Source organism: Bufo gargarizans, chromosome 7, assembly GCF_014858855.1.
Source record: "Bufo gargarizans isolate SCDJY-AF-19 chromosome 7, ASM1485885v1, whole genome shotgun sequence".
Classification (NCBI taxonomy): domain Eukaryota; kingdom Metazoa; phylum Chordata; class Amphibia; order Anura; family Bufonidae; genus Bufo; species Bufo gargarizans.
In genome coordinates this window covers 182,540,531-182,566,631 of record NC_058086.1, presented here as the reverse complement: position 1 = coordinate 182,566,631, position 26,101 = coordinate 182,540,531, and the positions used below count along the sequence as shown (strand labels likewise).

The 26,101-nt window shown below is 41.3% G+C and overlaps 1 protein-coding gene across 1 annotated transcript in view; it reads left to right on the top strand.

Moving 5' to 3' along the window:
• LOC122944238 (voltage-dependent calcium channel subunit alpha-2/delta-3-like) overlaps positions 1-26,101 on the top strand; it is a 448,666-nt gene that overhangs the window by 212,627 nt on the left and 209,938 nt on the right. The gene's annotated exons all lie outside the window — the stretch shown is intronic.

Here is a 26,101-nt window from a genome sequence, read left to right as displayed (position 1 = left end):
CCTTTTGTTTCTTATCTACATAGTAACATAGTACATAAGGCCGAAAAAAGCCCTCTGTCCATCCAGTTCGGCCTGTCATCCTGCAAGTTGATCCAGAGGAAGGCAAAGAAAAAACTCTATGAGGTAGAAGCCAATTTTCCTTACTTTAGGGGAATAAAAAATTCCTTCCCGACTCCAATCAGGCAATCAGAATAACTCCCTGGATCAACGACGGTAAAAATTCATTCTGTCAAAAATCCTCTTCCTAGTAGTGATAATTAAGTGTTAACATTCAATTTCACTGCAGGCTGAAAAACAAGATGCAGTGTAGCCTGCCTGACCGTCAAATGTCACCACATGTGAAAATTACTATATTTTCTAATTTATTTTTACGATATTTTTATTTATTTTTTTACAAGAATAGATATGAGAAAATAAAAAAATAAGCACAAAATAAAAACAAAAACAAATCGCAAAAAAATATTTTAACAATGTGTTACTTTTTGGTGGATGGTAAGTTCCCTTTGAATGACAAATGTAACGTCACATGTTCAGTGTTATCCTATATGTATAGAGTACAGTAGAATAATGCAATCATTGAGTATTGGCCACTTCAAGTAGCGAAGAGGGTGTCTTTGTTTTTCCGGATTTCAGGCATATACATAGGCCCATAGATGCAGGTTATAATAAACGGTGCTTGATCGTATGAAACAAAGTGAGAATGTGCCGTCTCCGTCAGTGGCTAATGGCCATTTCCAAACCATTTAATGTTATTTTACTGAGTTTAGATGATATTACTTGTTTATCCTTCATAGAGAATTAAAGGCGACAGTAACATCGAATTTCACTGGAACAGATCATCTGAGCGGCCGCTTTATTCAAATTGTATTATCGTTCGCAGAGTGGCTGATACTGCTGGCGATCACTTCATAAACAAAGCTAATGTCTGGAAATTGGGTTGGAAAGGCATTTTCTTGTGAACATTTCCCATGTTTTTACAGAAATAACAAATTCTTTTAGAATTTGCCAATAAATATTCTTGCTGACTGGCACATTGTCCTTATAGAATTAAAGCTTCCCTGGGGTTTTTAAAAAAACGTTTGCCTAATGGTCATGTTTCTTTGTACATTCATAACAGTTAAAGGGGTTGTCCCATGAAAATTATTCTGCGGTCTTCAAACCAGCACATGAATCTGAATACTTTTGTAATTGCATGTAAATACAAATTTAGCATCACAGGCACCCCAACTGCAGGAGCCCCAGAAGGCTACTTTCACTCTAGCGTTTCTATTTTCCGGTATTGAGATCAGTCATAGGATCTCAATAACTGAGAAAAAACGCTTCTGTTTTGTTCCTATTCATTGTCAATGGGGACAAAACTGAACTGGAGGGAACGATTTGCTCAAAAAAGCGATCCGTTCCATTTGGGTGTGTTCCCAAGCTGCGGTTTTCTTTCCATCATGGGATGCGGAGCAAAACGTTGCATGACCCACAATGCAAGTCAATGGGGACGGATCAGTTTTCACTGACACAATAGAAAACGGATCCATCCCCCATTGTCTTTCAATGGTGTTCATGACGGATCCACCCTGGCTATGTTACAGATAATACAACCGGATCCGTTCATGGTTGTATTATTAGTAACGGAAGCGTTTTTTGCTGATCCCTGCCGGATCGGGCAAAAACGCTAGTGTGAAAGTAGCCGGTGTGTTCTAGGGAAGAAAAGGTGCGCCCTTCTTTCACTGTACTGCCCTAAGTAGCAACAGAGAGAGGAAAGCCACTTTGCATGACTGTAAAAGCCAGAGCCACTACCACCCCCATCGTCCTCCTGGGCTCTCTGCATATGTAATGGTATAAGCTTTACCTGACGTCTGATCTGACTATAAGAACATCTCGTTTTATTTAAGAATGACAAAGACATAGATTTTTTCTTTCTTTCAGGGAAATGATCAGGTTACACAATCCACCCTGTTAAAGCAAAGCTTTTCCTTTGACCTGCTATACCATTTATAGATTTACTATATTTAGTAAATGACTTGCAGAATGAAGAGATCATTTACCAAGATCCCTTAGGCGTTTTCTTTCCCCCTTGCTTTACGATCACTTAATGGACTCCCATGTCAGACAAGGTTATGAGTGTTGTGTTACCTTGCCCTTCGACTAATATTCAAAGCCTTATGTTAAATGGCTTCTGAAATCTTATTATCCTGTTACCTCTTTTGGGTCTGTTCCAAAGAGTGAATCAAGTCATGATTAATGGCTATGTACACATTTGGAGGCAAATTGTGTTTATGATTGCATTTTACTCATTTTTGGCTAAAAATTATATTTTTAATTGGCATTTTTTTAAAATATTGAGCCATTCTGTTAAAAAAGGTTAAATGTTTTTCTAACTGTGTGACTGGTACTTTCACTTTGTGCCAGTCATCTAATTACCCTTTTCTCTCATTTACTATTGGGTCATAAACATTTATTTAAGCCACATTTTTATCAGTAAGAAAAGAACTGAGCTATAATGAGTGTTTATAAGGTCAGAGAGAAGAGATAAGGAGCCCCTCAGCTCCCCAGATGACAGAAAATAGAGAAAATCAATTGAAAAAATTATTTTTAGCTCAAAATAAATATAATTAAATAATAAAAAATGCTGTGTACATAGTCTTTAAGTATAAGCAGTTATTTCAGTTTTCTAATTCATGTATATTTTCTGTCCCAGAGCTGGGTTGATCCTATATTTATCTAATACCCGTAAATACCCATAGAGCAAGCTAATAGTAATAGGGACCTGTCCCCTCTCCTGACATGTTGTAGCAACTACTTACATTCCTCACATGTAATAACAATTCTGGAGCATCTATTCTTATGACTCTATGTTGTGCCACTTTTTTTATTATACCTGCTAGAGATTATAAATAAATTGCCAGCAGTTTCCAATAAAGGTCCGGGTGGGTGTTACCAGTTGGAGGGCGTGTCCTTGCACAGTCTGACACTATTCAATTAATGCTGCCAGTGTCAGACTGTACATGCACACACTCCTAACTGGTGAAACCCACAAGGACCTTTACTGAAAACTGCTGGCAATGAATTAATAAGTTCTAGTAGGGATAATAAAGTAATGGCACATAAGAGAAGATGCTCCAGAATTTTTATTTCATAAGGAACACAAGTAATTATAAAACCAGACATGTCAGGAGAAGTGACGAGTGTTCTTTGAATTTACCAAATCTAGAAATGCACACAAAAATTACAAGTTCATTACCATTCATTTCAATGGTTCCGCAAAAAAAGGAATGTATTCCGTATGCATTCCGTTTTCGTATTTCTGTTTTTCCGTTCAGTGGAAAGATAGAACATGTCCTATTATTGCCAGCAAATCACATTCTGTGGCTCCATTCAATGCATCCGCATGTCTTCCGTATCTGTTCCGTTTTTTGCTGAACCATCTATTGAAAATGTTATGCCCAGCCCAATTTTTTCTATGTAATTACTGTATACTGTATATGCCATACGGAAAAACTGAAAAACGGAACCGAAACGGAAACACAATGGGAAACAAAAAACAGAACAACGGATCCGGAAAAAACAGCCCGCAAAACACTGAAAAAGACATACGGTCATGTGAAAGAGGCCTTATACAGTTAACATTAACCCCTTCCCGAGATATGACGTTACAGCGGGAAGTGACTTCCCGCAAATTGACGTACCAAAACATCATGATGATCGAGCGAGCACAGGACCTGTGTGGGCCGGATCAATGCAGGGGCCCAGCTGTGACTGGTCACTGGGCCCCTGCTGTATCCGCTGGCATCGCTGTAAAAGCCAATGTGATGGATTTATTAACTCCTTATATCCTGATAGGTGAACGCCGTAAAAAAAAACAACAAAAAAAAAACAATGCAGAACAGCCATTTTTTGGGTTACCTTGCCTCACAAAAAGCGTCATATAGAGTGATCAAAAATCATATGTATCCCAAAATAGTATAAAAAAACTGTCACCTTATCCCATAATTTTCAAAATGGGGTAACTTTTTGGAGTTTCTTCTCTAGGGGTGCATGAGGTGGTCTTTAAATGTGACATGGCAACTTAAAATTATCCCAGTGAAATCTGCTCTCCAAAATTCATATGTTGCTCCTTCCCTTCTGCTCCCTGCCAAGTGCCCATACAGCAATTTACAACCATGTATGGATCGTTTCTGTAAACTGCAGAATCAGGGTAATAAATATAAAAATTTTATTTGCTGCAGTGTTAACCCTTACTGCCTTAAAGTAAAAATGGCTTAAAATGGAAGATCTGCAAAAAGAAGTGACATTTTGAAATTTCTCCTCTATTTTCCTTTAATTCTTGTGGAACACCTAAAGGGTTAACAAAGTTTGTAAAATCATACTAGAATAACTTGAGGGTGTACTTTCTAAAATGGGGTCATGTATGGATGGTTTCTATCATGCAAGCCCCACAAAGTGACTTCATAACTGAATTGGTTTTGGAATTTTTCCTAAATGTTAAAAACAAAAATGCATTAAAAATTGTACTTCATCTACCATCCAAACAATAAAATAGAATAAAACAACATTTACAAAATGATGCCAACATAAAATAGACATATTGGAAATGTAAAGTAATAACTATTTTATGTATTGCTATCTGTCTTAAAAACTGAGAATTTTTTTTTTTTTTTATTGAGAAGTTTTCCAAATTTCTAGTAAATTTTAGATTTTTTTTTTTTTTATAAATAAGTGTGAAATATATCAACTCCAATTTCCCACTGTCATGAAGTACAATGTGTCATTAAAAAACAGTATCAGAATGGCTTGGATAAGTAAAATCATTCCAAAATTATTACCACATAAAGTGACACACAGATTTGCAAAAAAAAATGGCCCGGTCAGGAAGGTGAAAACTGGCCCGGTGTAGAAGGGGTTAAACTCAATCACGGGAGTATGGTCACGGTGGTGGATATGCTGTGGATTTTACCCACTGGAATTGGAAAATCTGCATCAAACACATTAGCAGAAAGTTGAATAAGGTTTTAAAAAAAATCTCATCCACTCACTGCATAAGTTGTACCTAATGTACAGATTTTAAATCTGGAACATGTCAATTTATACTACAGATGTCTTTCTTCACCGGTTTCACTCTTTCCAATGCAGAGGGTAAAATTTGTTGTAAATCGGCAGCCAAATCCTCGCCAAAAGGACTAAAGGACTTTATGCACCAAAATATGTCTTGTGTAGACATACCCTAAAACTTTACAGGGAGAACTCCCCCTTGTGGCTACAGGTATCACAGCAAGCAAGGAAGGAGCTAAACTATGAGCCTTGTAGAAATTGTATTCCCTTCATAGGATATATGTTACTAACTGCACCCAGTAGTTTATGGATGAGCATAGGAGCCCGATACTAGCATTTCCCTTCATCTTTCACATATAGTTGTTGTTGATTAGGTGTCCCCCTCATGCATACAGGTATGGAGCCTGATCACTGCACAGAGACTGCCTGACTGCACAGAGCCGTACTGCCCCTGTGTACTGCTTTAGGCTACTTTCACACGCGTTGTTAATAGAGGTCCGGCAGAGAATCTCAATACTGAAAGTAAACCGATCCGTTTCGATTTTGCAAATCAGGATGCATCCGTTCCGTTAGGATGCCATTGCGTGAAATCAAAACGGAAAAAAACGTATCCGTCACTAAATACAATGAAAGTCAATGGGTGACAGATCGTTTTTTTTAGGCTTCTAAAAAAATGGATCCGTCACCATTGACTTACATTGTTTTCAGTGATGAATCAGTTTTTTTCAGTTTTTATGACCAGACAGAAAAACACAGCTTGCAGCTTCATAAAACGGAATGCTGCCGGAACGGAAGACATCCTGATGCATCCTGAAAGGATCTCTTCCCATTCTGAACGCATGGGGACCAAATGGAAACGTTTTTTCCGGTATTGGGCGGATTGGCCATAGACCCTACAGGGAAATTTCCCAATGGGCCGATGCCCAGGGGGCCACTTAATCCGTCCTCTTGGCTGTCAGCAAGGTACATAAAGATCTGATGTTTTCAGCATTAATTAATGTAGGAGCATCAGGCACAGCTTCATACTGTGCAGTAGAGTTGATCGTGAATATTCGAATCGCTAATTTTTATTGTGAATATTGCCACTTTGAGAATTCGTGAATATCTAGAATATACAGGTCCTTCTAAAAAAATTAGCATATTGTGATAAAGTTCATTATTTTCTGTAATGTACTGATAAACATTAGACTTTCATATATTTTAGATTCATTACACACCAACTGAAGTAGTTCAAGCCTTTTATTGTTTTAATATTGATGATTTTGGCATACAGCTCATGAAAACCCAAATTTCCTATCTCAAAAAATTAGCATATTTCATCCGACCAATAAAAGAAAAGTGTTTTTAATACAAAAAAAGTCAACCTTTAAATAATTATGTTCAGTTATGCACTCAATACTTGGTCGGGAATCCTTTTGCAGAAATGACTGCTTCAATGCGGCGTGGCATGGAGGCAATCAGCCTGTGGCACTGCTGAGGTGTTATGGAGGCCCAGGATGCTTCGATAGCGGCCTTAAGCTCATCCAGAGTGTTGGGTCTTGCGTCTCTCAACTTTCTCTTCCCAATATCCCACAGATTCTCTATGGGGTTCAGGTCAGGAGAGTTGGCAGGCCAAGTGAGCACAGTAATACCATGGTCAGTAAACCATTTACCAGTGGTTTTGGCACTGTGAGCAGGTGCCAGGTCGTGCTGAAAAATGAAATCTTCATCTCCATAAAGCTTTTCAGCAGATGGAAGCATGAAGTGCTCCAAAATCTCCTGATAGCTAGCTGCATTGACCCTGCCCTTGATAAAACACAGTGGACCAACACCAGCAGCTGACATGGCACCCCAGACCATCACTGACTGTGGGTACTTGACACTGGACTTCAGGCATTTTGGCATTTCCCTCTCCCCAGTCTTCCTCCAGACTCTGGCACCTTGATTTCCGAATGACATGCAACAGTCCAGTGCTGCTTCTCTGTAGCCCAGGTCAGGCGCTTCTGCCGCTGTTTCTGGTTCAAAAGTGGCTTGACCTGGGGAATGCGGCACCTGTAGCCCATTTCCTGCACACGCCTGTACACGGTGGCTCTCGATGTTTCTACTCCAGACTCAGTCCACTGCTTCCGCAGGTCCCCCAAGGTCTGGAATCGGTCCTTCTCCACAATCTTCCTCAGGGTCCGGTCACCTCTTCTCGTTGTGCAGCGTTTTCTGCCACACTTTTTCCTTCCCACAGACTTCCCACTGAGGTGCCTTGATACAGCACTCTGGGAACAGCCTATTCGTTCAGAAATTTCTTTCTGTGTCTTACCCTCTTGCTTGAGGCTGTCAATGATGGCCTTCTGGACAGCAGTCAGGTCGGCAGTCTTACCCATGATTGCGGTTTTCAGTAATGAACCAGGCTGGGAGTTTTTAAAAGCCTCAGGAATCTTTTGCAGGTGTTTAGAGTTAATTAGTTGATTCAGATGATTAGGTTAATAGCTCGTTTAGAGAACCTTTTCATGATATGCTAATTTTTTGAGATAGGAATTTTGGGTTTTCATGAGCTGTATGCCAAAATCATCAATATTAAAACAATAAAAGGCTTGAACTACTTCAGTTGGTGTGTAATGAATCTAAAATATATGAAAGTCTAATGTTTATCAGTACATTACAGAAAATAATGAACTTTATCACAAGATGCTAATTTTTTGAGAAGGACCTGTAGTGCTATATCTTCGTAATCGCGAATATTCTAGATTTTTTTTCATCAGTACCCATGATCCCTCACTGATTCTTGCTTGCGGGCCAATGAGAAGGCTGCAATGTCTTTGACTTTAGGAGTAGTGTTGATCGCGAATTTTTGTATTGCAAATTTTTATTGTGAATTTTCCAATTGCCAATTTTCGCAATCAAAAAAATAATGACGAGATCACGAATTCTTGAATATTGTGGTGCCCTGTGGTATTTTATTCTGCACTATGGTACTGTTGGCCTCGCCTACTTCTGTTGTCCTACCTTCTGCAAATTTGGATCCACCTACAACATGGGGTCACTTTTAGTTTTTTTTTTTTCCAGGGCTACTTTAAGTTCCCAGTCCACCCCTGGCAGGGGCATAGTTATAGGGGTGCTGAGGTATCAGTTAGATCCAGACCAGATACGTCTTTGCGGTACTGAGCCCAAAGATTTATCTGCCCCGTTAGAAGACACCAGAATAGCACATTTAGGTGCAGGACCTTGTTACAAATTTGCATGAGGGTCCTGGCATTTCAAGTTACGCCCCTGATGATTTGGAAATTTTTTGCACTAGGTTTGATCTCTGTACTGAGACCTCTATTAACGTGGGTTCAAACTAGCGTTAGGGATTCCGTTACGGCTTTCCGTTATAACATGGTTATAACGAAAAATAACGGAATCCATAAGACGGAAGGACGGATCCGTTCATCTGCCCATAGACTTGTATTATGATGGAATGCAAAACGGAAGCCTTTAGAAGGCATTCCATTTGCTCTCCGTCCTAATAAAAGTCTATGGGAATCAAAACGGATCTGTCTGGGTCCCGTTATGCAAGACGGGAAGCAAAGTCCTGTCGACCCAGACGGATCCGTTATGCTTTCCCATAGACTTCTATTAGGACGGAGCAAAACGGAATGCCTTTTAAAGTCTTCGGTTTTGCATTCCGTCATAATACAAGTCTATGGGCAGATGAACGGATCCGTCCTTCCGTCTTATGGATTCCGTTATTTTCCGTTATAAGGAAAGCCGTAACGGAATCCCTAACGCTAGTGTGAACCCACCCTTATTATGTTGGGAATAAGATGCAGATATATATTTTTTTTCAATCTCGAGGTGTTTGTCATTTAACTTGCACTAAGCTGACATTTACTTGTCAAAGAGGAGAACTGATACTTTGTTATCCGAGTAAATGAAAACTGTTATAAGGTTGAAAGAGCAAAGCTCATTGCGCCCACTTTTATGCTGCTAATGCAGAGCGATTGCCGGGTTATCTAAGACGCATGTAACATCTGCTGGACCAGATTTCACAGGTTCTTTGAATTGTGTGAAGGTCTGCTTCCCTTTTCCAAGAGTAAAACTGAACAGGCATCTGTCATAATTGGGTCATGATTGCTTTGGCAAATGAATGTGAAGATTTCCCTGCACCTGTACTTTTATGCACCGGAATTATCTTATCATTAGTAGACACTTGCTAGAAGTAACAAATATTCCTTGATTTAATAACTCTCGTATTGAAAATTGCAGGAACATCCTGAGATTTGATGCTACAATGTGCCTATCTCTCATGTGTACTGAACATGGATCTGTTTCTACAAAATGTATCTCACTTTTGTAATCACTGATACAATGTATCAAAGAAAAAACCATAGCAAACCCATGTAATAAGGCTGCTTTCACATCTGCGTTTTCCTTTCCGGTTTTGAGATCCATTAGAGAATCTCAAAACCGGTAGGAAAATGCTTCAAGTTTTGTCCCCATTCAATGTCAATGGGGACAAAACTGAACAAACCAGAACAGAGTTCACCAGAATGCATTGTGTTCCCATGCCGGACATAAAACCGCTGCAAGCAGTGTTTTTGTGTGCGTCATGGGATACAGATCAAGATGGATCCGGCATGAAACACAATCTACGGGTGAAACTAGAAAAACTTGAATATTGTGCAAAAGTTCATTTATTTCAGTAATACAACTTAAAAGGTGAAACTAACATATGAGACTCATTACATGCAAAGCGAGATATTCCAAGCCTTTATTTGTTATAATTTGGATGATTATGGCTTACAGTTTATGAAACCCCAAAGTCACAATTTTGAGGTCCCCTTTGCTCAGGGGTATGGGTTAATTAGCTGACTAGAGTGCGACAATCTGAGGCTAGAATATTGAACCTTTTCACACAATTCAAGTTTTAAGCTGCATTAGTGCAATTCCTTTTAAGTTGCATTACTGAAATAAATGGACTTTTGCACGGTATTGTAATTTTTCACCTGTAAGTCAATGGTGCACAGACCCAAAAAAAACAAAAACTGATACGGCGCCCGTTTTGTTCATTTTCAATTCTGAACAGATGAAGATGGTTGTATTATTGACCTGGTTGGTGCTCACTTGAGAAGAGAGCTGACAGAATTGAAATTATAGGGGATCCATAAGTTATGGTAGAATCGAGGCCTTGGAGGCCCAATGGCTCTTCTACAACATTAGAGAAAATCAGTACTCTAAGTGGCATGTGACAAGTAAAGGGGTTGTCTTACCACAGCAAATGGCATTTATCATGTAGAGAAAGTTAATACAAAGCACTTACTAATGTATTGTGATTGTCCATGTTGCTTCCTTTGCTGGTTGGATTCATTTTTTCCATCACAATATACACTGCTCGTATCCAGGGGTTACAACTACCCTGCAATCCAGCAGCAGTGGTCGTGCTTGCACACTATAGGAAAAAGCACCGACCTTTCTGGTGGCTGAGACTGTGGAAAACTGGCATAGACAGGCATGCGTGGCAGCTCCCATCCTGGCCACCTCGGATCTGGTCATAACCCCTGGATACGAGCAGTGTATAATGAGATGGAAAAATGAATCAAGCCAGCAAAGGAGGCAATATGGACAATAACAATACATTAGTAAGTGCCTTGCATTAACTTTCTCTACATGATAAATGCCATTTGCTTTAAGGGCCCTGCTTTTTGAAGGACTTTAAAGGGGTATTTATTCCAGGATTTTAATTATAGCCTATTCTTAGGACAGGCCATCAATATCAGATCAGCGGTGATCCGACAACAGTTTCAGAGTAGTTCCGGCCCCGGAACTTGGCACTGGAACTACACAGCTCTCTTAATTTGTATGATAGTGAAATCCTGGAATACCCCTTTAAAGGGGTTGTCTCACTTCAGAAAATTACATTTATCATGTAGACAAGGTTAATACAAAGCACTTACTAATGAATTGTGGTTGTCCATATTGCTTCCTATGCTGGCTGGATTCATTTTTCCGTCACATTATACACTGCTCATATCCATGGTTTCGACCACCCTGTAATCCAGCAGCGGTGACCGTGCTTCCACACAATAGGAAAAAGCGCCATGATAAATGCCAGTTGCTGAAGTGAGACAACCCCTTTAAGCTATACCTACAGGGCCGTCTTTACCAAGGGGCAAAAGGGGCAGCTGCCTCTTGAGCCCTGCTTGCCACTGCCCCAGGTGTCAGGCTGTCAGCTCTACCAGGAGTCCAGGCATCATGATCGTACTGTTTTAAAGTTGTGATTTAGGACCTTAATGACATCATCACCATGTGACCAGTAACCTAGCAATTACTGGTCACATGGCTATGAGGTCATCACAGGTCCTGTGGAGTGTTGCAGAAGTTAACTGTGGAGCTTTTTTGTGTGAAGATTACATCAGAAAAAGGTGACAGGGGCTGTTATGTTAATATACTGTAAACTACTGTATAGTGGGGTGCTGTATACTGCGGGAGGCTGTACAGGGAGTGCAGAATTATTAGGCAAGTTGTATTTTGGAGGATTAATTTTATTATTGAAAAACAACCATGTTCTCAATGAACCCAAAAAACTCATTAATATCAAAGCTGAATATTTTTGGAAGTAGTTTTTAGTTTGTTTTTAGTTTTAGCTATTTTAGGGGGATATCTGTGTGTGCAGGTGACTATTACTGTGCATAATTATTAGGCAACTTAACAAAAAACAAATATATACCCATTTCAATTATTTATTTTTACCAGTGAAACCAATATAACATCTCAACATTCACAAATATACATTTCTGACATTCAAAAACAAAACAAAAACAAATCAGTGACCAATATAGCCACCTTTCTTTGCAAGGACACTCAAAAGCCTGCCATCCATGGATTCTGTCAGTGTTTTGATCTGTTCACCATCAACATTGCGTGCAGCAGCAACCACAGCCTCCCAGACACTGTTCAGAGAGGTGTACTGTTTTCCCTCCTTGTAAATCTCACATTTGATGATGGACCACAGGTTCTCAATGGGGTTCAGATCAGGTGAACAAGGAGGCCATGTCATTAGATTTTCTTCTTTTATACCCTTTCTTGCCAGCCACGCTGTGGAGTACTTGGACGCGTGTGATGGAGCATTGTCCTGCATGAAAATCATGTTTTTCTTGAAGGATGCAGACTTCTTCCTGTACCACTGCTTGAAGAAGGTGTCTTCCAGAAACTGGCAGTAGGACTGGGAGTTAAGCTTGACTCCATCCTCAACCCGAAAAGGCCCCACAAGCTCATCTTTGATGATACCAGCCCAAACCAGTACTCCACTTCCACCTTGCTGGCGTCTGAGTCGGACTGGAGCTCTCTGCCCTTTACCATCCAGCCACGGGCCCATCCATCTGGCCCATCAAGACTCACTCTCATTTCATCAGTCCATAAAACCTTAGAAAAATCAGTCTTGAGATATTTCTTTGGCCAGTCTTGACGTTTCAGCTTGTGTGTCTTGTTCAGTGGTGGTCGTCTTTCAGCCTTTCTTACCTTGGCCATGTCTCTGAGTATTGCACACCTTGTGCTTTTGTGTTGCAGCTCTGAAATATGGCCAAACTGGTGGCAAGTGGCATCTTGGCAGCTGCACGCTTGACTTTTCTCAGTTCATGGGCAGTTATTTTGCGCCTTGGTTTTTCCACACGCTTCTTGCGACCCTGTTGACTATTTTGAATGAAACGCTTGATTGTTCGATGATCACGCTTCAGAAGCTTTGCAATTTTAAGAGTGCTGCATCCCTCTGCAAGATATCTCACTATTTTTGACTTTTCTGAGCCTGTCAAGTCCTTCTTTTGACCGATTTTGCCAAAGGAAAGGAAGTTGCCTAATAATTATGCACACCTGATATAGGGTGTTGATGTCATTAGACCACACCCCTTCTCATTACAGAGATGCACATCACCTAATATGCTTAATTGGTAGTAGGCTTTCGAGCCTATACAGCTTGGAGTAAGACAACATGCATAAAGAGGATGATGTGGTCAAAATACTCATTTGCCTAATAATTCTGCACTCCCTGTATACTGTGTGGGACTGTATACTGTGTGGGGGCTGTATACTGTGTGGGGGCCTGTATACTGTGTGGGGGCTGTATACTGTGGGGGGGCTGTATACTGTGTGGGGGGCTGTATAGTGTGGGGGCCTGTATAGTGGGGGGGCTATACTGCTGTACTGTATACTGTGGGGGTCTGTATAATGTATACTGAGGGTGCGGTATAGTGTGGAGTGCTATACTTCTGTACTGTATAGTGTGGGGGGCTGTATCTTGTATTGTTTGGGGTGCTGTATACTGTGAGGTGTTGTATACTGTGGGGTGCTGTATACTGTGGGCTGCTATACTGCTCTACTATATACTGTGTGGTGCTGTATACTATAGGGTGCTATACTGCATACTGTGGGGTGCTCTATACTATAGGGTGTTATACTGCATACTGTGGGGTGCTGGGGTGCACTGTAACACTAGGGTGACCCAAGCCCCGGTCTCCTTCCTGCAGAGCGGTGCCCACTTCCAGCCTGAGCCTAGCTGCCCAGAACACTGATCCTGAGCCACTGGAGCCTTCAGAACTGGAAGTATTTACAGTCATTCACTGGACTCTACCAGATGTGTGGATTTTATGTGTGTGTTGTGGTGGAGGGCGTGATTGCCTGCTAAGGTGTGGGAAGGCGGGATCCAGGGGGCTCAAGTAAATTTTTGCCCAAGGTCCAATCAATATTAAAGACGGCCCTGTATACCTATAGAGCAATAGAGCAATCTTTATGTGTCCTTATTCACACCATAATCGGATATATTCCTTAAAATCCCCAATATTTTTCTCTTCCATTTTTATTCCTTTGTAGATGTTTTTTTTTTTCAGTTCAATTCTTTGCGCTGTAAAACAGAACTAGAAAAGGTACAATTTCTGGGGAAATTGTGTGATGTGTTCTTGCCTCCACCAGTAGCTTACAACTGGAGTGGGCGGAGTAACTGGGTGGAGTGTAGACTCCGCCCACTTTTATAAATTTTGACCTTTGTCTCACACTGACCCACCCTGCCGAGTTTGGGTGCTGTGAGAATGACAGCTGTTTAAAGGTTTCTTATTGAAGTCAATAGGGAAAATCTGATTGGTTGTTTGTGGCTCCGCCCACTTTTTAGCATCCCCAAAATGAGATATACATTGGCACAGTCCTCCAGTGACCAACTGTGCCAAGTTTCGGGAACCCTGCCATTAACAGTCTAAGAGCAGCGGCAGTTTGAATTTTTCCCATTTAAACAAATGGCTGAAATTTGATTGGCCGTTGTAGACCCCGCCCACTTTTTAATTTTTTTTGACCCCAGTCACCCAATGACCTACGGTGCCTAGTTTGGGTATTCTGGCTTAAATACTGTGAGAATGACAGCAATTTAAAAGTTTCTCATTGAAGTCAATAGGGAAAATCTGATTGGTGGTTTGTAGCTCCGCCCACTTTTTAATGTCCCCCAAAATGTGACAGAAATTTTCAGGTTGACCCCATGACTAAGTGACCCAAGTTTGGTGACTTTAGTTTAAAATCTGTGCGACTGGGAGAGATTTGAAAATTGTCCCTGTCAAAGTCAATGGGAAAAACGTGGATTTTGGGGGCCCTGTCCCAGGGGCCCGGAGGGTGGGATCGGGTAACAAAGCAAAAGCAAGGTACTCGGGTGGGTGCCGACCAAGTCTGCAAAGTTTGGAATTTGTACTCCTAAAAATGTGGGAGAAGTAGCAATTTGAAGGTCTCATTAAAATCAATGGGGAGATTTTGATTGGTTCTGTGTGGCCCCGCCCACTTTTTGGGGTCCCCGAAATGTGCCCAAAGTTTTCGGGTTGACTCCATGACTAAGTGACCCAAGTTTGGTGACTTTAGCGTCAAAGCCTGGCGAGTGGGAGCGATTTGAAAATTTACCCTGTCAAAGTCTATGGGAAAAAAGGGGGCTTCCGGGGCCCGCCACGGGGGCCCCGGGGGTGGGATCGCTCCACAAAGTAATAGCAATCCGATCGGGCACAATCTGCACGTTTTGGTAAATTTTTGTCTATGTAGTGTAAAAACTGTGGGAGGAGTTAGGGTGGCAAATTTGGCTATAATAAGAATAAGAAGAACTAGAAAAGGTACAATTTCTGGGGAAATTGTGTGATGTGTTCTTGCCTCCACCAGTAGCTTACAACTGGAGTGGGCGGAGTAACTGGGTGGAGTGTAGACTCCGCCCACTTTTATAAATGTTGACCTTTGTCTCACACTGACCCACCCTGCCGAGTTTGGGTGCTGTGGCTTAAATTCTGTGAGAATGACAGCTGTTTAAAGGTTTCTTATTGAAGTCAAAAGGAAAAATCTGATTGGTTGTTTTTGGCCCCGCCCACTTTTCTGAATTTTAATCCTAATCCTAAATTGTCCAACTGTGCCAAGTTTGGGGATCCTGCCATTAACAGTGTAAGATCAGCGGCAGTTTTAAATTTCCCCATTGAAATAAATGGCTGAAATTTGATTGGCCGTTGTAGACTCCGCCCACTTTTTAATAAATTTTTGAATCCAGTCACCCAATGACCTACGGTGCCAAGTTTGGGTATTCTGGCTTAAATACTGTGAGAATGACAGCAATTTAAAGGTTTCTCATTAAAGTTAATAGGGAAAATCTGATTTGTTGTTGTTGGCTCCGCCCACTTTTAAATTTTTTGAATCCAAAGTAATCTATCACCTGATTTCAGCGATTTGAAGCCCCTGACATCAATCATGGCAGCATTTTTCAATTTTCTGAATTTTTTTTTTTCCATATTGAAATCAATGAAAGAAATCTGATTGGTTGTTTTTGGGCCCGCCCACTTTTCAAAATTTTAATCCTAATCCTAAATTGTCCAACTGTACCAAGTTTGGGAAACCTGCCATTAACAGTCTAAGAGCAGCGGCAGTTAGAATTTTTCCCATTTAAACAAATGGCTGAAATTTGATTGGCCGTTGTAGACTCCGCCCACTTTTTCATTATTTTTTGAATCCAGTCACCCAATGACCTACGGTGCCAAGTTTGGGTATTCTGGCTTAAATACTGTGAGAATGACAGCAATTTAAAGGTTTCTTATTGAAGTCAATAGGGAAAATCTGGTTGTTTGTAGCTCCGCCCACTTTTTAATGTCCCCAAAATGTGACCGAAATTTTCAGGTTGACCCCATGACTGAGTGACCCAAGTTTGGTGAGTTTCACTCCGAAGCTGTATGAGTGACAAACATTTGCATTTTTCCAATAAAACTCTATGGGAGAAAAAAAGAGGTTTTCGGGGGCCCGCCCCAGGGGCCCGGAGGGTGGGATCGGTTAACAAAGCACAAGCAAGATACTCGGGTATGTGCCGACCAAGAGTGCAAAGTTCGGTATTTATACTCCTAAATCTGTGGGAGGAGTAGCAATTTGAACGTCTCATTGTAGTCAATGGGGAGAATTTGATTGGTTCTGTGTGGCCCCGCCCACATTTTCGGGTCTCCGAAATGTGCTAACAAATTGCGCGTTGACCCCATGACTAAGTGACCCAAGTTTGGTGACTTTAGTTTAAAATCTGTGCGACTGGGAGCGATTTGAAAATTGTCCCTGTCAAAGTCAATGGGAAAAACATGGATTTTGGGGGCCCTGTCCCAGGGGCCCGGAGGGTGGGATCGGGTAACAAAGCAAAAGCAAGGTACTCGGGTGGGTGCCGACCAAGTCTGCAAAGTCTGGAATTTGTACTCCTAAAAATGTGGGAGGAGTAGCAATTTGAAGTTCTCATTAAAGTCAATGGGGAGATTTTGATTGGTTCTGTATGGCCCCGCCCACTTTTTGGGGTCCCCGAAATGTGCCCAAAATTTTCGGGTTGACTCCATGACTAAGTGACCCAAGTTTGGTGACTTTAGCCTCAAAGCCTGGCGAGTGGGAGCGATTTGAAAATTTACCCTGTCAAAGTCTATGGGAAAAAAGGGGGCTTCCGGGGCCCGCCACGGGGGCCCCGGGGGTGGGATCGCTCCACAAAGTAATAGCAATCCGATCGGGTACAATCTGCACGTTTTGGTAAATTTTTGTCTATGTAGTGTAAAAACTGTGGGAGGAGTTAGGGTGGCAAATTTGGCTATAATAAGAATAAGAAGAATAATAATAATATATATGTGAGATAACAATATGTGGTCTTGCTATGCAAGAACACATAATTACTGGCGAACTTTACTTTCCATATCAAAAGTGAAACGCTGGAGGGGAAAGAATTGATTCAATCTTTATGCTCTTCTTGAACAGACATTTTCAATGCAGGCAAAGAAATGTAAACATTTTATAGGCAATTAAGTAGCAGTAAAAGCATTTTATCCCTTTCTTCTTCTTTATGAAATTCTTTATGCTTCCTTTAATTGTTTGTATCAGAAAATAGCAGAGAGGCATGAGAACTGGAGGTATGTGTATAGGGGATATTATTAAAAATGCAATATCGACGTGAATATCCTCCTGTTCAGTAAAACAATGGCACCCCAACAACCCAGACACACCAGGTAATATTCCTCGCAGGGTCACAGGGGAATAAATGACCCAAACTATCCCCTTGGCAGCCACCAACCTCCTACTGCCTGTATAGGAGTTATAATGTTTCCTAGGTCCTATTTAGACGGTAGCAATGGGCAAATTTGGGTCTCAACTTGATGCCCTTCATTTTACATCACTATAAATCTATAGACCCCAGTTAACATTCTGTTTTGACTCCCCCATAGATCCACCAAATATATGATATGGCCCTCAGAGGCTGAATAAAGATTGTATTATGATCCCCAATATTACATTCATTAGGTCACTGTGACAAGCAAATGAGTACTATAGGGTAGAACATGGGACGGCTAATAGGGAGCTTGAGGCCCTGACTACTTGGTCATATGGAGCCCCGATATTTCTAAAGGTGGTCCTGAAAGCCATTCACACAATGAAAGTAACTTCTGCCCAGTCCTCAAATTACTCTCCTATTTATAAAGTTGCTTTGTATTGGCCAACTTTGGGTAATTAAAGGGGTTATCCCATGAAGATAGTCTACATTTTTCAAAGCAGCACCTGGATATGAATACTTTTGGAATTGCATGTAATTAAAAATGTAGTATAGTCACTGAGTTATTCAATAAAATGTATCTGTATAGCGCCACCTGCTGTTTGTGCTTTTCCAAGGTGGTCACACATGCTCAGTTCTACCCTTCAATTGCCACGGCAAGCTCTATTTTCTGAAAGATGCTATGAAAATGACAGAGAGCTGCAGCATTGGGTGATAAGGCTGAGTTATGTGTATTGATCTTTCCATATGAAGCTTGCTCTATGGTCCCCTATACTGTTACTGTACATGGCCCTCATCCATGGCACGTGAGATTACCTTAGAGGCCACAGATAAGGGACTTTATTTTACAAAATTCTACACAAAATGTATTCTCTTAACCCATAATTATCAGCAGTAGCCTTACCCATTAAGTATATTTATCGAGCCTTCTCCATGTCTGTTATGGCAGTGGGTGTAGAACCACTGAGTTAACCAACTGGTTTAACTTTGGGCTAGACCTAAGAGCTCAATTCTGGCAGGTTCCCTGGTTTTCACCTTTTAACCACTATACAGGGATCTGTATTTTGCTGCAGGGGATCCACCAGGCTGTGAACTTCTGGAGTAGTCTTTATGTGGTTAACAGGGACACTGGTGTAGAGCACCAAGGGGTCAGGCAAGATTGATGTTAGGGACAGACCAAGGTGAAGGCCGGCAGAGTGTGACTGTAGGTCAAGGTGCCTGAAATACCCCATTGGCTGGTGAAGATTAGTGTTGATAGCAAATATTCTAATCACACATTTTTATCGGCACCTCGAGAATTTGCGAAGATGTAGAATATAGTGCTATATATTCGTAATCACGAATATACTAGATTTTCTTTTCATCAGTAACCTCCCTTCTTGCTTGTTAGGCAGTGTGATAGGTTCTGCTGTCCATACATACATGCTACAGACATAGTGCTGTGATGTCACAACAATACTTAGTGCACCAATCAGTAATATCTACTCAGACCTGATAAAATGTGAAGTTTGCACGTATTGTGCAAAAAATATGCTCATCATTAGTGCCGCATTGCGCAATCGCAAAAATAATGACTGGATATCACGAATTCTAAAATTCACAAATTTATTGCAAATATTATGCAAAAAAATTAGCAAAATATCGCGAAAACGGATATCGCCTATGCCGCTCACCACTAGTGAAGATTAGGATGTGCTCTGGCCCTTTAAAGAGCTGGAGGCAGTGCGCTCAACATGAAGGCAGAGGTAGAGAGATTTTGCTGGCAAGCAGGCCTCAGCCTTTGTGGAGTAACAGAGCGGCTCCAGCGGGGCTGGACAGAGGGAGCCAGGTCAGGACCGCTGGGCAGGGTAAATGGAGGAGCGGGAGCATGTCTATGTGATGTTAATGTCAAAATCCAGACTGTTGGATAATCTACATGTCTAGTGCCATGGATTCTGCATTAGTACTTCACTCTGTGAGTAATGCAGGTACAAAAATACCCCTGGGCAACCTCTAAAGATATATTATATCATGGTAATACAGTGTGACTGTGATCGCAGTCTTTAGATTCTCTGTAGGTACAGTAACATTATACTTACTACTAAATATAATGATCATTTCCACCATTGTCTCATTAAAGACCAGCCCGTGCATATTCATGTGTACTGTTGATTATTCTAAGGCTCCTTTAGGGAAAGGTTCGGCAGTAAGATAATGAGAAGACAGAGACAGCATTGTAATGCAGACAATTAGGATTATAATTGCACCGAGAATACAGTGTAATACATTGTTAACTGGCAAGAACACTGTCAAAATCTGCAGAAATGTATAGTCTCTCATGGTTTTCTATTGCAGGTGGAGTTTATAAAACATCAATGCAAGCAAAGTATCTACAAGGGTGTACTTAAAGACAGGGCCATATTTAGTTCATGCTGCCCTAGCCACTTTAGTGCCCCCCACCCATTATTAGTCATAGAATTTAGATGATGCTCCCTGGGGTGTTAGCTATCCTTCCCAACTCCCTCATGTGCAGCATGCATACTTAAAGTGGTTCTCCAAGAGTGAAGAAAAATAAAATACTTATATATTACTTTATTATAAATATATTCCCAAATACATTTCATTAGTTATAATAATAATCATTAGGAGAAATAAGATGGCTGCCGTCCTATTCATACAAACAAAACCTGTCCTAATCGCACAGGAGGACAAGTTACTTCAGAACACTGAGCTACAGAGCTGCCTCATGCTCCTCTCCTACTTGTCAGGGAATATGATCCTGAATACAGCTGATTATATCTTCAGCTGAATCTCTGTAGGAATGGAGTCCATGAGGAGACATGAAGTACAGAGAGGACGGACGGGACAGACTGTTGTAATGGGGGCTGTAGTAATGCAGAATGCATACAAGTCTTTACTTAGTCTTTGCTATGGTTCCTCCTTCCATCCCTTTCCAAGATTGCTTGTGCCACTCTAAAATTCTGTCTACAATGAAAGCATTGTCTACCTAAATTGTTGCTTTTGGTTTGGATCCCAATGCCGACTGTTCAAAGAACTAGAAATGTATTTAGACATAGTGAATAACACTTTTCTGTGGTGTGACTTTTTATTCTTTTTGGTCATATACACTGATCAGCCACTGACAGGTGAAGTGAATGAAAGTGATTATCTTGTTACAATTAGGCAGCAAGTGACGAGTCAGTTCTTGAAGTTGATAAGTTTACATGTGTAGATTATCGGGCAGATCCTGCTGTAAACGCTCGTTCCCGACAATCTGCCTTTGTGAAGGTGCAGCAGATCATCTGCTCTTTCATCAGGTGAAACTGACATTCGTGCAGGCAGATGAGTTATCGTTTCTGGGCAGCAAATCATGGTGTCTAAACAGTGATCTTCTGCCCAGAAACAATGCTGCTGAACAACATACGATGAGGGATCACAATAGTGATTCCTTATTCTCATACTGTGGAGGTGATCGCTGCATGTAAATGCAGAGCTTCACCTCCACTGAGCGAGCAGACGAATGTCGGAAAGGATGCTTCCTTCCCAACAATCTGCTGCTCATCTGGGTGTGCAAAAGCACCTTAAGGCCTCTTTCACACGGGCGTCAGTTTTTTTGCCCGGATAAGAGCCGGGTGCGTTGCGGGAAAATGCGCGATTTTTCCGCGCGAGTGCAAAACATTGTCATGCGTTGCACTCGCGTGAGAAAAATCGCGCATGTTTGGTACCCAAACCCGAACTTCTTCATAGAAGTTCGGGCTTGGGATTGATGTTCTGAAGATTGTATTATTTTCCCTTATAACATGGTTATAACGGAAAATAATAGCATTCTGAATACAGAATGCATAGTAAAACAGCGCTAGAGGGGTTAAAAATAAAATAAAAAATAATTTAACTCACCTTAGTCCACTTGATCGCGAAGCCGGCATCTCCTTGTGTCTCCTCTGCGCTGAACAGGACCTGGGGTGAGCTGCTGCATAAAATACCGGTTAAGGACCTTTGATGACGTCACTCCGGTCATCACATGGTACGTCACATGATCTTTTACCATGGTGATTCACCATGGTAAAAGACCATGTGATGACCGGAGTGACGTCATCAAAGGTCTTTAACCGGTATTTAATGCAGCAGCTCACCCCAGGTCCTGTTCAGCGCAGAGGAGACAGAAGGAGATGCCGGCTTCGCGATCAAGTGGACTAAGGTGAGTTAAATTATTTTTTATTTTATTTTTAACCCCTCTAGCGCTGTTTTACTATGCATTCTGTATTCAGAATGCTATTATTTTCCCTTATAACCATGTTATAAGGGAAAATAATAATGATCGGGTCTCCATACCGATCATCTCCTAGCAACCGTGCGTGAAAATCGCACCGCATCCGTACTTGCTTGCGGATGCTATGCGATTTTCACGCTTCCCATTCACTTCTATGGGGCCTGTGTCGCGTGAAAATCGGACAATATAGAGCATGCTGCGATTTTCACTCAACGCACAAGTGATGCGTGAAAATCACCGCTCGTGTGCACAGCCCCATAGAAGTGAATGGGTCCGGATTCAGTGCGGGTGCAATACGTTCACCTCACGCATCGCACCCGCACGGAAAACTCGCCCGTGTGAAAGGGGCCTAATGATCAGAGTGACTGATAAGGACAAAATTGTGATGGCTAAAAGACTCGGTGGGGGAATCTCAAAAATGGCTGGTCTTTTATGATCTTTCTGGTATACATTGATTAATACCTAACAAACGTGGTCCGAGAAGAGAAAACCAGTGAACTGGTGACAGGGTCAAGGAGCCCAAGGTTCATTGATGGCGGAATGAAGGTTAACCCACCTGGTCCGATCGCTCAGAAGAGCTACTATAGTACAAGTTGCTGAGAAAGTTTTCAGTAATTGTGTCAGAACACACATGGCATCACTGCTTGCTGGGTATGGAACTGTGTAGTCATGCAGTACTGTACACAATATTAGAAAGGTGGTTTTCATGTTCTTGCTGCTCGATGTAAGCCCTATAGATGCTGTCTGGTGTCTTCTAGCTTTTTCCCTAGTTCTCTGCCACAGAGATATACATATATTTAATCTTCAGTTAAACTTGCAGACTCTTGTATGACAGGCAGGCTTTGCAATTTAGCTACATTGTTCACTGATTGCATTCCCAGTTTGTAATGGATCACAAAACCAGTGACGAGCCATTGCAATTTTACCGACATAATGACAGTGAAATGCAGATGAACTGAGGATTTGGGGGTCTTAAATGAAACATTTTAGGATCATAAAACCTATGATATTTTTTTCTCCCACATCATGTAAGATCTTCAGAGGAAGATCATACTAGACTGAGTCTTTTTTATGTCATATGATGCTTACTTTATTAATCAAGTACAGTACTTGTGGCAAACACGGCCAGGATAAAGCTAACTTATTTGGCATCTAGAATGACATCTTAACCTGGAGAAGACATTTATGCTTTGAAGAGCAGCAGAATAATTTGAAGCTCCTCTGCCCTAATGCAAAATCTGTTACAAAACTTCCTCTACATTTGTGGTAATGCTTCTTCTACATCTCCTATTACTACGCTGCTGCCAAACAACATGACCATACCATTGTGAAGGCTTAAACGGATTGGCCACCTTATCACAATTTTCCTGCAAGTACTGTAAACTGCACTGTAAAGGGGAACATGTGACTAGACCCGTCCATCTCCAGCCTCCATTGGATCTTGTCCAAGTATTGCATAGAATGCTACTAGGCTGTCTCTACCCTCTTAGCTAAAGCCATGATCCATGTACAACTTTTTTACCCCGATTCATTGACACTTCTAGAAAAACATTAGCATTGGGTTTCCTCCTCTAATCTGAGGAGCATGTAATCTTCTCAGAGACCACCTGGTTGTTGTGGAGTCAACGAAAATATAACTGAGAAGCAAAATTACCCTTGGCCAGAACCCGCCACTCCATTAGGATGGGGGAATGGGACCCCTGTTCTTAGGATCTATGAAGGTCCCAGCAGTCTGACCCCCATGATACGTTAGTGATCCATGGATAGGGGATAACTTTAAAACTTTAAAACAACTCCTTTCAATATTCCATTCAACATTATAACTTAAATGCTCCAGTATATTGCTCATATTTTTGATCACTTTATTTCATATTACTTTTCAGGGGCTAATGGAAAAAATATATATATAGTGCTTCCATAATGGGAGCAATTCATACCTGGTACTGTTTGCTATGATTGGTCCATAATGAAGAGTAAATTGACCACCAACAAGTTCTGCTCATGTTATGTTTTAAGATACAGAATTTCAATTTATCATAGAACTGTCTGACTGTGATCTACAAAGACCAATAATTACTATGAAAGCTATAACTTCTGCATCTTAAATGTAAGAACATGCTTTTAGCTATATCAAAGCAGTCAAGGCTTCCGGAGAGATAAACAGTTAGAAGTTTATCTAGTGTAAGAATGTACAAGAAATCATTGTGGATGATAGGTACGTGTCACTGAGGTTCCTGGCCTCGGTGGAGTAAGAGCCGTTTTTTTATGTGTCAGCAGCAGTTGCTGTTTGACACCTTGATACTTAGCATGGCTGTAATAGCTGATCCGGGACAGCTCTTACTGGGAGTAGTCAAAGTGCTGGGTGGGTGATAACTCCCCATGTTCCAGGCCGAGTTTTGCCATGTATAAAAATCAGCCATCACTGCCAGGTGATGAGGATTACCTCCGTCTGACAGTGAAGCTCAGGAGGTCTGTGTGCTGTGATCTGAGGGCTGTGTTGGGATCCTCAGCTTGAGCCAGGCTGGAGTGCTCAGACCCTTGTGAGGGGGCGAACAGGCTGCCTAACGCCTGCCTGTGGACTTGACAAGACAGAACTTCCAACATGGTGTGAAGTAACCTCCGGGAGAAAAGGTGACTGTTTTGTATAGGAACTTTTCATGTGTGTGAACGATCACCAAGCAACTTGCGTTTTTGTTTTGCTTTCACATGTGAATAAACACTGATGTTTTGAACCAAGAACTTGTACTTTGCCTCAGTGCTGCACCCGCTAATCCTAACTACCAGAGCGAATCCCCACACTAGGTTGAAGAATGGACGCAATCTCAAAGAGGTTTTGTAACAAATATCCTACACTTTTCAAACCTAATTCTGAATATGTTTGTGATTGCGTGTAATTAATTATTTAGCATAGCCACTTAGTTATTCAATAAAATCTATTAGTATAGTGCCACCTGCTGTTCCTTACTTTTCTGTCTTACCGTAGTAATATTACTGTGGTGGACACACACGCTCAGTTCCATCCTTCAACTGAAAACAGACAGATCTTTTTTAAGAAGTTGTGACAGACGGAGAGAGCTGCTGCAGGAACGACGCACCCGCTGAGAAAGGACACATCCCCTGAGCTGTGATAGGGAGAGAGCTGAAGTAGGCAGGGCACACACCCAGCTTGAAAAAAATCTAGCAGACCAGTTAGGACAATGAATGGGGAGATTTCTGGATCCATGTGAGGTCCAGGGCTGGTTCTAGCTTTGTTACAAAAGATTGTCATGTACTACAGTAAATGATGTCTAATTTTAATTTTTTACATTAATCATAAGATAATCCCTCTAATCATATATTGTAAATGACAGATGTTGAACAGTATATAAAACATGGCTGCTTTCTTCTAGAAACAGTGCCACACTTATCAATAGGTTGTGTCCAGCACTGAACCTGCGGACAGGTGTGGCAATGTTAGTAAACATCAGCCATTTTTCTCTAATCCTGCAAACTCCATTATTGATCACGTTTGTGTAGTTTACTCTTACGTACTTGTATAATTGTATTATTTAGATGGGAGTGAGACTGAATGAGTGGTTAATTGTAACGTCAATTCTTCACAGCAAACATCAAGGATCATTCCATTTTCTACAGGTTAGAAGTAAATTAGTTTAAAGCCAAGTTGGTTATCTTCTCAGAATTTTAAATTAATTAACTCCTCTTAAATCTTGATTAAAGTAAAACAGTAAAAGGTACATCTGTGTCAATAGTGTTCATTGTTCTATTTCCTGAGAGTCCAGTGGGTATTGACAGAAGACTACATTTGCAAGCTTAAAGAGGTATCCCATGTAAAAAGTGTGCATTTGGGCTACCTTAATTTCCAGCAGCTGTGAAATGAAGCCCCATTCTCTAGATAAAATGGACCGACACTTATGGGACATTTATGGAATATCCTGTGACTATGTCATACATGTTGAGGTTCTTTGGTTTCCATCATCCTCCCCAGGTTCTCAATATCCCATCCTGCCACCCTAATACGGTGACCGCTCTGCTCCCCAATGCCAACAAATAATATACTGCAGAAACAGTCTCCCTAAAAATACTAGTACCACATACATAGCGCCCCTTAAATAATTATTGCCACACAGTGTCCTCAAAAATGGTTGCACCCAGCAAATAGTGCCCCTGACAGTAACAGCCCTGCAATCATAGTGTCCCCCAAAAATGATTGTGCTAAGCTGATACTGTGTCAAGGTGCCCAGCAAAGTGCTTCCAAAAGTAAATAGTACCCCTACAGTGCCACCAATAGAAATTATGTCCCCATT